The sequence below is a fragment of the Tamandua tetradactyla genome, chromosome 4 (genome assembly GCF_023851605.1).
Source record: "Tamandua tetradactyla isolate mTamTet1 chromosome 4, mTamTet1.pri, whole genome shotgun sequence".
Taxonomy (NCBI): Eukaryota; Metazoa; Chordata; class Mammalia; order Pilosa; family Myrmecophagidae; genus Tamandua; species Tamandua tetradactyla.
The window spans coordinates 176,868,321-176,882,282 of NC_135330.1; the positions used below are offsets into that span (position 1 = coordinate 176,868,321).

At 33.2% G+C, this 13,962-nt stretch overlaps 1 protein-coding gene and 1 non-coding gene across 4 annotated transcripts in view; both read right to left on the reverse strand.

Moving 5' to 3' along the window:
• The window catches only part of NALF1 (NALCN channel auxiliary factor 1), a 636,618-nt gene that overhangs the window by 116,049 nt on the left and 506,607 nt on the right, over positions 1–13,962 (reverse strand). The gene's annotated exons all lie outside the window — the stretch shown is intronic.
• On the reverse strand, positions 5,401–5,506 carry LOC143681885 (U6 spliceosomal RNA). The gene has a single exon (XR_013174936.1). It is a non-coding gene; the product is annotated as a U6 spliceosomal RNA (small nuclear RNA).

Consider the following 13,962-nt stretch of genomic DNA (forward strand, 5'->3'; position numbering starts at 1 on the left):
AATCATAAAATGAATTATAATCTGTGATATGGTAGTATATGCACAAGCAATAATTTGTATCGAAGAGGCTGAGAAAGCACAACTTTAGGTAGTTAAATGGGGCTGAGGGGTAAAAGCCAGGATTGGAATCCACCCAGGAGAATTGGCACTGGAAATACCACAGGGCTAAGCAAAAATACATAGGATTGAGAGAAAACAACAAAGCGAAATCATATCCATATTCTAAACACCTCAAACCACATGGATTCAGTGATCCGCCCTAACTTATTTGCTAGCAGAGCGAAATTTAGGAACACATATTAAATATTTTAAGTTTGGGGGACACATATGGTTTCTTTCACACACATTCCACACGCACAACACACACACACACACACATTAACAACCGTTTACAAATGTGAAAAACATTCTCAGCTCAAGGACTATACAGAAACAAGCTGTGGGCCAGCTCTGGCCTACAGGCTATAGTTCGCTAAGTTCTGTCCTAGTCCATTAAATAATCATTAAAAACGTTTCTACATATGTCAAACATTCGAACAAAAATTACTTGATGAGATCAAATGGGCAAAAAACAAGGGAAACGAAAGAAACATTGGAAACTGACCCACAGGTTATTGGATAAGATCCCGGAGTCACAAGACAAGCACTTTAAATTCCAGATGTTCATATTATCAAGAAAATAAAATAGAAGATTTCAGTAGGTAATTATAATCCACAAAAAAATCAAGTGGAAATTTTAGAACCACAGTGTCCAAGAGTTATATAATGTAAGCTACATACCTGTAATTTCAAATTTTCTAGTCACTACATTAATAAAAAGTAAAAAGAAAGAGATGGAATTAAATTACCATTATATCTTATTTAATAATATATCAACTATTAATGAAATATTTTCATTATTTTTCTCCTATTATGTTTTGAAATCCATTATCTAGCTACTCTGCTATCATAGGAAATAGACTTAATTCAAGACACATCACTGATAAAGAGGGACATTTCTTAGTGAAACGAAGATAGCATTCTAAAAACTTACGTACCTAAAATCATAGACTTAAAATATATATATTTAAGAAAAACCAAAAATTAAAAAGGGAGAAATACACATTTCAACAATCATGGTGTGAGATTTTTAAATACTTCTATCCATACTGAACGAATGAATAAGAAAAAATAAATAAAAAGAGCCAGGATAGGGAGAATGTTAACCATATGATTAACAACCTTGACCTAAGAACATATATAAAACGCTGAGCCAAAATTACAAAATGCACAATCTTTTCCAACTGCCTCATTTTATGCTGGGACATACAACAATTTTCAAATTTTTGAAAGGACTGAAATCATTCAGATAATGTACCGTGACCACAATGCAATTAAACTTGCTTTACTAACAAATGATCAAATGTTTGGAAACTAAATAATGTACTTAATATACCCTACTGTTCAAAGAAGAAATGATAATGGGAAATTACAAATATTTTAAACTGAATATTAATAAAAATACAATATAATGTAATGTTTAAGATGTATGTAAAGTGTGTGCTCAGAAGGAAATTTATATATATATATAATTTGTGAATGATGAATTGTTCAAAAAATAATAAAACTAAATAATTAACAGCGATTAAAATAGAAAGATCACTGGATACAAGGTTAATATACCTTGATTCTGTATACCGTCAATAATTAGAACTTAATATAGCACCCCAATATAAGGAAATACTTATGACTAATTTTATCAAAAAGTATATGAAAGTTATGTAGGAAACTATGTAAAATTTTTGAGAGAAAACACATCGAAAGATGGAAGAAGAATATACTATGCTCTTATTTTGGGAAGTCTCAGTACTCTAAGAGTACAAATTCTCTCTTGACAGAGCTAGAGGTTAATGAAATCATCAATCAAATTCTCGGCATATTACTTTTGTGGAAGTTGGCAAACTGATTATAAAATCTATTTGAAAACAGATGTGACAAAGAACAATTAAGACAAACATGAAGAATAACAAATCTGGTGGATTTAACTATAGGATACTGAGACATTAATTGATGAACCTATTTCAAGTTGTTTGTAGATTTAAATGTAAAATTATAAAGCTTCTAGAAGATAACATAGGAGAATAACTTCATGAACTTAGGGCAAGCAAAATTTTATCAAAAAAGAAATCATCAATAACCATAAAGGAAACTATTGAAAAACTGAATTATATTAAAATTAGAAAATTTTGTTCATCAATATGTGTGCGTGTCTATAAATACATAGCCACAGCACAATGTATGTCTGTTTTTATGTACGTATTCATGTATTTCTCCTAAAAAATAAACTCAATTAGAAAAATAGTAAAAGGATTTGAGCAGGCACTTCAAAGGAAATCTAAATAGCTAACAAGCACACACAAAAGTGTTCAAAATCATTAGTTATCAGGAAAATGCAATTTAAAATCACAATGCGATGTCATTACATGCCCACCCAAAGAGCTAAAATTACAGAGAATGAAAATAGTCAAGTGTTGATGAAAATGTGGAGCAACTGGAACTTTTTTACATAATTGGGAGAAATGCGAGTTGGTAAATTTAGCAAACCTATCTACTAAAACTGAATAATCGTATACCTTGGGATGCATGAATTGCACTTGTAAGTTCAAGGATCTTTAATGCCACTTCTTTCATAAAAGCCGCACTGGAAGCAAGAAAAATGGCCATTGATTGTAGAGTGGATAAATTGTGCTATCTTCATACAAGTAATCACTATAATGCAATGAAAATGAAAGATCTATCAGTACACACTCAGCAGCTTGGTGGACATTACAGCACAATGTCCAGTGAAAAAAGCCAGACACAGAAGATTCGATACTGCATGATCCCATTTATATGAAATGGATCAAAACCAAGAAAAATTAATTTATGGTGTTAGAAGTCAGGATCTTGGTTATTTTTGGGCAGGAAGGATACAAGGGTGGCTTCTAGAATTAAAGTGAAGTTCTGTTACTTGGTCTGGACGGTGTTCACATGTGAATTCATTTCGTGAAAACTCATTGAGCGCCATGTGTATAATTTATGCATTTGTCTATAGCTGCATTACACTGCAATGAAAAATTTGGAAGCTAATAAATAAAAAACATTAGAATACTTGTGCCACAAGTAGTTATCTTGATTTCCTTTATCTTTGAGAAGCCTGTTAATACAGTTATAGTCAAAGTTTTTGAATTGTTTAAATCAAATTTCTCAAGTCACTGAAAGCCATGATACCATTGGACTCCATGCCATTTTCTATCTTACTTATTACCAACTGCTCAGTAGTGTCATTTTTTTTCCCGAGGTCTCTGATTCTGATACACTATTATATAACCCATCACCACACTAATCCTTTCTTGATTGTCAAAATTCATGAAGGATTAGCTGTTCTGTTCAATAGGTTCTTTTCCTCTCGAACAACTGAATTTGAAAAAGGCAACTAAAAATACAGTAGATACTCTTTTTTTTTTTTTTTTTAGCAGACTGGGACTCTTTTTTCTGGGAGATATTTAAGTAGTTGTATCTAATACTATTGCATTTTTGGTAAACATATTTTCAACTATTTCCTTATTTTGTGATTTATTGTTGGGACCCTCCTTTTGAAAACAAATCAAACATAATCTGTTCCTCTGAGTTTATTTCCCATTCCAGTGCTACAAATTATTAGAGCTATATTCATAATTTCCTCACATCCTTTTTATTAATCTTATTATTTTATCTTCTGTGATCCAGGAGAGATAGAGCTGGGGAATAGTGAATTTAAAAATGAAATTTTCTTACTTTAATATCTTTAATATTGCAAATATATGTGCAGGAGAGTCTCACCGTTTTCAAATTAGCCTTGTGATATTTACATCTGGTCACCTTTAAAGGCTTTGACTGCTATGTGGGTCTCTTGACATGCAAATTTAAGGTACCCATGAAATTTGAGGTTCTGATGAACATTATAAGATATGAATCTTGAAATTTAGACCAAAATGGGGAAGAAAAAAACAGTTGCAAATTTGGGAGTCATTAACATTTGGATGAAAAGTAGAACTGTGGAAATCGATGAATTCACTGAGATTTTTCAGTGCCTTATATTTACACTGTACTTTAAAGATTCAGAGTGTCTATCCCATCTTAATTGATGGTGACAGCAGTCCTGAGAATTAACAAAGAAAATATCAAAATACTCATTTCATAAGTGAAGAAAACTGAAGCTGTAGAGGTTTAATGGCAGCTACTATAATTTTTAAAAATGTGGATCCAAGACTAGAATTTTTATTTTCTCATTTCTAGTTTACTGCTCCTTAAGAACCTTGAAAAATGATTACATTTAGCAACAAGAGGAAAATCCAATTAAAGGAGACAGAGTTAAGTGAGAAAGGAGAACCACAAAGACACAGCACACTGCCCTGTAAATAGAGGGGACAAGATGCCAAGGAGAAGGCAGTGATAAGAATGTCAATTGCCAGAGAGAGGTCAGGGCTCTGTCAAATTTGTAACCTTATGCAAATATTATCTCTTATTTATCACTGTTGCTATTATTCCATGAACACACTGAAGGCCATTAGATAATTATGAGCAAAGTGAACTCCTGGAAAATAAATGCCAAGTCTTCGAAGGTCTTTTTGCAGTCCTTATCTGAATGATCAGAGCTCAAATGAGGCTGTTCTCTAAGCATGGGGATTAGATGGAGGTATTGCTAATACGAGAATAGCAGAATGTTGGTAACTGTTGAAGTTTGGTGATGGGTGCTTGAAAATTACGAAAATGTTCTCCATTTCTCATCTGTGGCAGACTTATCAGACACATGGATTATATAGCAACAATGAAATCAAAGTCAAAATTCACTGCCGTGGTCCACAGTCATTTTTACATGTTAATTCCGGAAATGTATTTCAATGATTTGCAAACACTCAAGGCCAAATAGATTGCTATTTACATTTTGGGGGACTAAGGAAAGAGGTTCTGATCACTTTCTTTCAACAACATCACTAAATATGAGTGAGCATTTTTTTTCCAATCAAGAACCGATTAGAAAAATCACTTTGCCTATATTTTTACTAGGAGAATTATGAGCAACCTCTATTTTAAAAAATACCATATTTTGGAATCTCAAATCCCAGTCGAAAGCCCTGAGGACATTTTTTTTATTAAAAAAATAAATTTCTGCATATTTGCGAGTATTAAGAATTCTATTTACTTTCTAATATATCTTTATTTAGATATGGATAATATTGTTTATTCATTCAACAAATATTCATAGTGTTTATTATTATTATTGGATGAGGACTGTTCTAGGAACTCTGGGTTTAAGAAGGAAACAGATGAAAATCTCCCTGCTTCATGAAATTTATATCCTTGTAGTGGTAGCAAACAATAAACAAAATAAGTGAGGAAAAAAATATTGAATATTTCATGAATTTGCACGTAATCCTTGTGCAGGGACCATGCCAACTTTCTTGGTATCATTCTAATTTTAGTATATGTGCTGCAAAGTGAGCACTCTACTTTTAAAGCATGTATGCCCACTCATCTAATCAAACCATGTTACATCTGGTGCTCTTTGTCACTTTTATTGACTAGGTGCACATATGTAAATGAGACATGGCACGTTAGATTAGTTATCACGCCTAACTGCCCTTAGAAACACCTGAAGAGCTTTAAAAAAATCCCAGTGTCCAGGCTGTCTCCTATGTCAGTTAATTCTGAATCTCTGGAGGTGGGACCAGTCATGAGTAGATTTTTTTCTGTTTAACACTCCCCATATTTTCTAAAATGAAACCCTATTAGAGGATCAGTGACCTAGAACTTCCATTGTGCGTTATGGTCCATTTTCCCCTTCTTATTAAGAAATAATGCTTTCTGTTCTGTTTACCATGATAATAAAACTATTACCTACATTATAGAGATGCATATTATTTGAGACGTGAGAAGGCTGAGAGGAGAAGTGGAAAGTTGTGGTTTAATTGATTCTTCTCCTGGGAGACTAACATGAGAGTAGCAATGCTGAATTGGGTTCCAAATGGTTAGCCTAAAGAGAGAATCAAACTACCTGGCCTGTGTGATTGGTAGGGCAGGTTATTGCACGATTCCCTTTTTTACTTAAGAAAAAAATTGTTGGAGCTATAACGGCAAACATTTAACTTGATGACAGAAAATTAAGCAAGCAAGTGGAGTCAGTCTTGGAAACCCCATTGTTCTTTATCATTCCATGCAGTCTTGCAGAGATTCTATTCACCCTTGAGCAATTGGGGGGACTAGGTATTCAAATAGAATGGTTTGATGGCTATTGAAAAGCACACATGATATATTCAGAAAAGAGAACTCTTCATTCACTTCATACAAATATTTTAGGCTTATATATAAACACTGTGATTTATGATTCTGGACAATTGATTGGCAGAGAATATTAAATTGCAACCTATGTGCAATTTATAACTATCATTAATTATACTATTATTATTTTCTAAAAAGCTGCTATGAAAGATATTATGTAACACTCTTGGTATAGTAACAGTATGTGTTTATAGCAGCACATACAATATTAGTGCTGCTAATGCTTTTGCATTTTTACATTATAAACTGCCCAGGAAATCAACAGAAAGTTCATTAGTTTTCTACATCTATTTTTTTTAATTTTGTGTCTATGCCCTTCAACAGTTTATTCCTCTAATGGCCATAGAATACGGAAGAAACAATCAAAATTAAAAAGTGAATATAGAAATATATGGAACAACAAGAAAAATTATTAACATTGTCTTTCCTGAAAAGCAAATAGACTCTAACGTTCCAAATATATATAGGCAAAGGACATGAAATGATAATTCAGAGAAAAGAAATACAAGTACACAGCCAACTAATGATTGGGAAAATACTCAACCTGAATTGTAACCAAACCAAGACAATATGTTACTTTTTTGCCTACAACAGTAGCAGAGATGCAAAGATGAATCAATAAATTCTAAAAAGGCACTTGTGAAACTAACATTCTTATACTTTGTGGGTAAGGTTGTAAATTGGTATATGCTTTAGGAAAGTTGTTTGTAATATATATCAGGAATGCTTTCATGTTCATACCTTCCATCCAATAATTCTATTTTTGGAACTCTCACCTAAAACCTAATCCTAAATGTGACAAATACACATTAACCAACACTTTTACTGCCGTTGCTTATATTACAAAAAACAAGGGACTTCCCGGAGTAGGGATGGTCCATAGGCTGTTTTTCCTAAGCCAACACCCATATATTTATGGTGCCTTTTGAGCACTTTCTTGAGAATTAGGCTAAGATGAGTGTGGCTCAGATAAAGAGTTCAATTATTTAGCTATACCTGTCATCTACGAAAATTTATAAGATGGTGGCACTAGTGCTATGTATTTGTCATTAAGAATGAAGCTTTCTTATATAGGACTTCTTTCTTCTACTTGCCTTAACCACCACTCTCTTCAGAATTGAATTCTGTCTTTTCTGTCCATTATTCTAATTCCTATAAATTTTTGAGGTGGTGCATTTTTTAAATTTCTAATTCAATAAGGTATTTAGGCTATAAAGAAATAGGTCATATCTGTCTCTGCATCTATCTTTACCAATAATTGGGTTCTGATAGCAACAGACCTGCCCATCCACCTAACTCTCCTCTTACCTAACCAAGGAGCTCTTTAATGGTGGAGGACATTATGCCATTCACCTTCATACCTGCCTGAAACTTTGTAAGCCCTCGACAAAATGTTGATGAATGAGTAAGCAAGATGATAGTGAGCAAAAGGAACACTTGTCTTTGGTTAAATGCTTTCTCTGCTCACAAAAAGGATTAGAAACATCAAACTTGAATGAATTGGTTCCCAGAATGACATCATTCAACACTGCTAAATTTTGTCTCACATTCATTGGCATCCAGAGTTCTTGACCATATGAATTATGCTCAGAAATATTCTTGCTTCTAAATGCCAAAGAGCAGGGTCACCATCATTTTACTTTTCTCAAATTTCTGAGCGCAATCCAGAGGCAAATGAGACTCAAACATTAATAAGTGGAGGGAGAGTTTATTATCTGACTCAGAGAAAGGTGAACTGACCATTAATGAGCTACCCAATGAGAGGTCAACGCAAGGGTACATGGTAAGAAATAAGAGCAAAATAGGTCGATCTGGAGAATACATTCAATTATGAGGCAACCTTGCTTAAAATTAATGTAGAGATTGTTGTTTGGTAGACAAAGGAACAGGCTGTTTTTGAGTGTTCATTCCAAATTCTGAGTCTCAGCTAACATTTTGCTCCCACAGTGCTGACTATAACTTAGTTGGGACACATAGAAAATTCTCATTAAAAACACATTCTTATTTAATGGATTCAATTATCACTTGTTTTAAATGTTAGCCATTTTATTCATTCTAGTGCATAGAGTTTTTCTTTTATAATTGCATTTATTCTCTGAGATTTTATGATAGAAAAGATTCCTCTCTGGTAAACATTTAAAATAATATTAATTTTTTCTTTTGAAAAGCAGAGTACCACTCTGACAGATTATCTCAAGCATCCCACTTGTCAATTCCATATAGCACCGTAATTCATGGGCTACTGCAAAATGGAAAGCAAAGGCTGCTTTTTCAGTAGGCTTCTATTATAGGTATCAAGATGCAATTTCTCCTAAAACATTGAAAAAAGAAATAGTATTTCCTTTCTTTTCTTTTTACCAGTGATGTTTCTTTACATCAAAGTATTATCGTGAATTTCACTCCATCAAATAATAACGGAGAAAATAGCTCTCATGACATGAAAATAAGGTTGAAATAACAAGAACCTCTGGTTTTCTTTTTATATTGTTATGTAAAATTTTTCAACCACCTTATCATAAAACACCATGAGGTCCTCTAGGATTATTAAAGACCATTTATGGGTGAAAAGGCTAGTGACAAATTAGAAAATGTGGCTTGAGAGGGGAAAAAAAATAAGAAGCATCAATCTGATAAGAAAACAACTTGGAGCTGACCCAATATCCTGAATGACATTATAATGCATTTTTTTTCTAAGAAATGAGATAGTTCTCCAGCTGCTCCCATCTCCACTATCAGTACAGTTTGTATTATTTTTGCTTGAAGTTACTTCGTCTACAGTCTGCATGAAAAATGGAACAGTAAAAGAGGTCTAGTACGGAAAAATAACTCATGTTCCCTCCCAGCAGGTTTCTGTTAAAGATAAACATGTTTACCATCCAGGTTTAAACTGCGATTGAAACCTTATGCAGATTTTATAAGAGCCATCTGAAAATTAAAACGACGATGTTGCCGTTTTCATCTGAAAAATGTCCGTTTTAAAATACATATCTCAGAACTTAAAAATTTCTAATTAGTAAAACATCTATTTATTTGCTAGTCATGGGTTTTCTGCCTTAGAAGTAAAAATTATAGTACTTCAGATGAAAAAAAGTTTTCTTAAAACAGAATTACATTTAATTGTTCATTATATTACATGATAATCTCTGAACAAACTCACTGCAATTCAGCTTCCCCAAAAATGCTTGATAAAGATCTAAAAATGGCTTGGCAGCAGAATTCTGATGTTAAGATGGCAAAATACAGACTTTCTAAAACTACTTTCTGCCCTTGGAAATCAATGTTTAAAAAATCAAAGAGAATCAGACCAGAAATACAAAATACATCTTCTATAAAATTCAGAAACACCTGAAACCCAAAATCACAACGCCTAAAGAATGAAGGCTAAAGGAGGAGCACTGTGAGACCCAGCAATAAGAAAGTTTAACTTCAAGTGTTCACACTGGAGTATTAGGACACAAAACCATAGAAAGTTCCGAAATTGTCATCCACCTCTATGAGATTATATGGGCAGCTTTAAAAATGTTCTCACCCTTAATTGTTAAAAAAAATAATAATAATTAAGAAGTATCACAAGATATTTGAGGAAAGTTCCCAACCTGAAAAGACTGAAACTAAATAAAACATCAAGAGAAAATTTGGAGAAATTGTCATAATAGAGGGTGCAGGAGAAATTACCAATATAACACAAAAATTATATTCTCTTAGAGATAAAAAGAAATATACATCCATGATATTCCGGTTTGCTAAAGCTGTTGGAATGCAATATATCAAAATGGATTGGCTTTTACAAAGCAGATTTATTAAGTTACAAATTTACAGTTCTAAGTCTGCAAAAATATCCAAATTACGGTATCTACAAGAGGATAGCATCACTAAGAAAGGTCAATCGTGTCTGGGGTTTCTCTGTCACATGGGAAGGCACATGGTGATGTCTGCTGTCCTTTTCTCCTGGTTTCTGTTTTCAAATGGCTCTTTCAGCTTTTGGCATCTCCTGGGGCACTGTCCTTCTATATCTCCAAACGTTCGTTTCTTGGTTTCATCTCTCTGAGCTCTGCGCTTCCTCTATGCTTTCTGCCTTTTATTCTTTCCAGAAAGGACTCCAGTAAAAGGATTAAGATGCACCCTGAATGGGTGGAGTCATTCTCCCCGGGAACAACCTAATCAACAGGTCTCACCCCACAATATTGGATTAAAAGCACATGGTGTTTCTGAGGTACAGAACGGCTTCAAATCAACATACATGACATAGGATTAAGTATTACAAATAGAAATTGGAGAAGAAGATCTTTTGGAAATTTAAACCATAATAGGTGAATTTAAAAATTCAATAGAAAGATTGAAAGATAAAATCAAGAAATCTTCAGAAATTTATGAAGAAGAAAAAAGAAAAGAAATAGTAGAGAAATGGTCAGAGAGCAGAATCAAGAATAGGAGCAATCAACTAATGAAAACACCAAAATACTTAACATGGAAACTGAGGGACAGGATATTTTTTAAAAAGTACATGAATGCATTTTCCAGGACTAAAGGCTTGAGTTTCCAGACTGTAAAGACAGTGCTATAAGCATAACCTAAGCTAACCCTAAGGCTCAACTAGAGCAATGAGGGAAGACAATACAATGGTAAATTGCTGAATATTCATGAAATTCCAGGCCACAAAGAGTAAAGAGATGAGCTTAACATCTTCTGGAGAGATAAGAAAGATGCCATATACCAAAAATTAGGAATGAGAATAGCCATGAACTTCTCCAAGACCCTGTTAGAAACTAGAATGGATCCAAACAATACCTCTGAAATTCTGAGTAGAATAATTTTGATTCAAGATTTTTTGTGAGTTTGAAAGTATGAAAATATCTTTATTCAACTTTCACATTTGAATGATAGATTGGCTGGAAATAGAAATCTCAACTTCTTTAAACACTATGGTTCTGTTTCATGGTCACACTATTATTTTTATAGCTTTCTGTATACTCTTTTCAGTCTACTTGAGGGCTTCGAACCTCTGTTGATTTTTAAAATTTTAGTACACCTCAAGGCTCTGTCCTTGTCAACACTCCTATCCCCTTTTTTCCTTTCATTTTCTCTTGTTGATTTCATCCATATGATCCCATTTCTATGCTAATGACTCTCAAGTCTCTATCTCCAGACCAAATGTCTCAAAGAAACCTCATACTCAAAATGCTGAAAAATGGATTCATTTTCTTCCCATAAAACCTAATTTGGCTAATTTTTTTCCCTCTAAGCCAGATGTTTTCTTGTTAACTTCTCCGTCTTCTCTCTTACTCTCACTGTCACATCTAATAGATTTCCAAGTCTGATCATCTTATAAATAACTCTCAAACCCATTCACTTTCTCTTGAGTCCCACAGCTATATGAACCCAATAAGGGCCATTATCTTTATGCCCCCAAATGCTGAGATTGCCTTCAATTTAGGCTTTTGGCCTCCAGGAGGCCTCCTAAAAATCCACTTTCCACTGGAAGGTAAGAGATACAAACCTCATCTTCTCATTGCCTCAGGATATTGTAACTAATTATTTAAGGAGATGCTGCTTGATCTCACCCTACTTAGCACTTTTTAGCTATATTTTGTGCTAATCTCAAAACTACCTTTCTTTATCTCCTGGATACAAACTTATCTTGACTCTCTAGATAGATTAAATTAATTTTAGGTCCTATAATCAACTATTTTCCCCCTTCCCATACCTATTCCTTACCACGTGATCATCTCTGACTAGATCTTTCTCTTCCCTTGTACCTAGTCTTACACTAAATATCTCAGCATCAACACTGATTTCCCTTGGAAACTTCTGTCACTGAACTTATGCCACTGAGCAATAATTTTTATTATTTTATTATTTTTGCTTTTTAATGATCCTCATTAGAGTACAACCCCAGAAGAACTGGTTTATTTTACTGTTCACATCTGCAGTGCTTAGCACATTATAAAACACTTAGTGACTCTCAGAAATAGTTGTTGAATTAAGAAACAAACAAATGAACAAAAGTTCATGCAATCCAAATAATGTAATCAACATCCTATAAAAGGTTAACTGGTGGCATTAGGTAACTAGTCTTCAGTTATCTTCACTATGTTCCTTTTTTTTTTTTTTCATGATTATGTCTCCTAAATATTCTTGATGGGGTTATGCTGTGGATTGACCTAACAACTTCCAACAGTTCATGGGAGAATGTGAATTCCTTGTCCTTATCTCAAACTCAAATTGAACAAAACTGAAAGCATTACCTTTCTTCTCAAATTGGTTCCTTTTTGCAATACTCCCTGTTTTTGGTATCACACTAGGAGATGTGAAAGGATTCAGGAATTCTCTTATTTTTCATTTTTATTCAGACTCAATGATAAGTGATTTATGTTTTCTAAAAAATGTCTTTCCGATTTATCCCGCTTATTCCCAGTGGTGCTTTAAACCTGTCTCTCTGAAGTATTTGCTTTCTTTTGTCACTCCTTCAACCAACCATGGTGAACAATGCTTTGAATTCACTTTATTAAAACACTCTTTTTCATTAAGCATTTTTTTATTCTTAGGAGTTTATAATGTTTTTTTATTGAACATATAGCTTCTCTCTCTGACTTGAAAAGCTTTCCATATCCTGGCTGCCGTCTCTTTGTTATTTACTTTGCCAAATAATGTAAAACACCAACAATTTTTTACTGGTGCTGAGCAAATGCAATTTTCAATATACTTTGATATTTTTTCAGATTTACTATTTAAATGTGTTCTCTATTTTAGAAACTAAAATTCAATCATCTCAGTCCTCCCACATGATCGCAAGCTAACTGTGAAAAATTTTAGTTCTTTTCTACATGTGACTTGAATCTTTATTTTGTTTTAATGGTTTATTAGAAAGTTGTTAGTGTCTGTCTTTGCTTACAATTAGTTTTTGCTTTTTCCTTCTGCTTCCCAAAGTAATAGAAGTGAGCATACTCTCTTCCCAATAAAATTGATAAATTAAATTTAAGCCTTAAAGTTTAAAGACTTAAGCTTTTTGGGGGAGGGATAAACATTGGGAATTTACTTGTTTATGGTTTTGAAGCTAAAAGGAAGTTCAAATAAAAGACAAACTTTTAAGACTTAAAGCTGTAGTTTTTTATTTCTTATAGTTTCATTTTCTACTTATTTGCAATCGACTGTTTGGGTGTACATCCTCTGCTGCCAAAGAATAATGTCTAAATCTTTAATTAAGTCATCACAACAACTATCACAACATATAAGTAAAATGTGCTGAAATATTTACAAAAGTAGATACTCGGGTGGGCCATGGTTGTTCAGTGGCAGAGTTCTCGCCTGCCATGCCAGAGACCCGGGTTTAATTCCTGGTGCCTGCCCATGCAAAAAATAAAAGGATTAATAAAAGTAAATACTCTTCTTACTTTTAGAAATGTAAATGAAAATTGTCTTACTGAAAGGGAGAAAACAAATTGCTGTTTTATAGATATCGAACTTATATAATATTATGGTTGAAAAATTAGTAACCCAGTCTTTAATTCTAATTTTGCAAATACTTAAATAACACTTAGATTTACATTTAATTTTGGATGATCTATGACAAAACTTACTCAGCAAAATAAAAGATTGTTGAAAGTGGGTTGTGATTACTTGGCA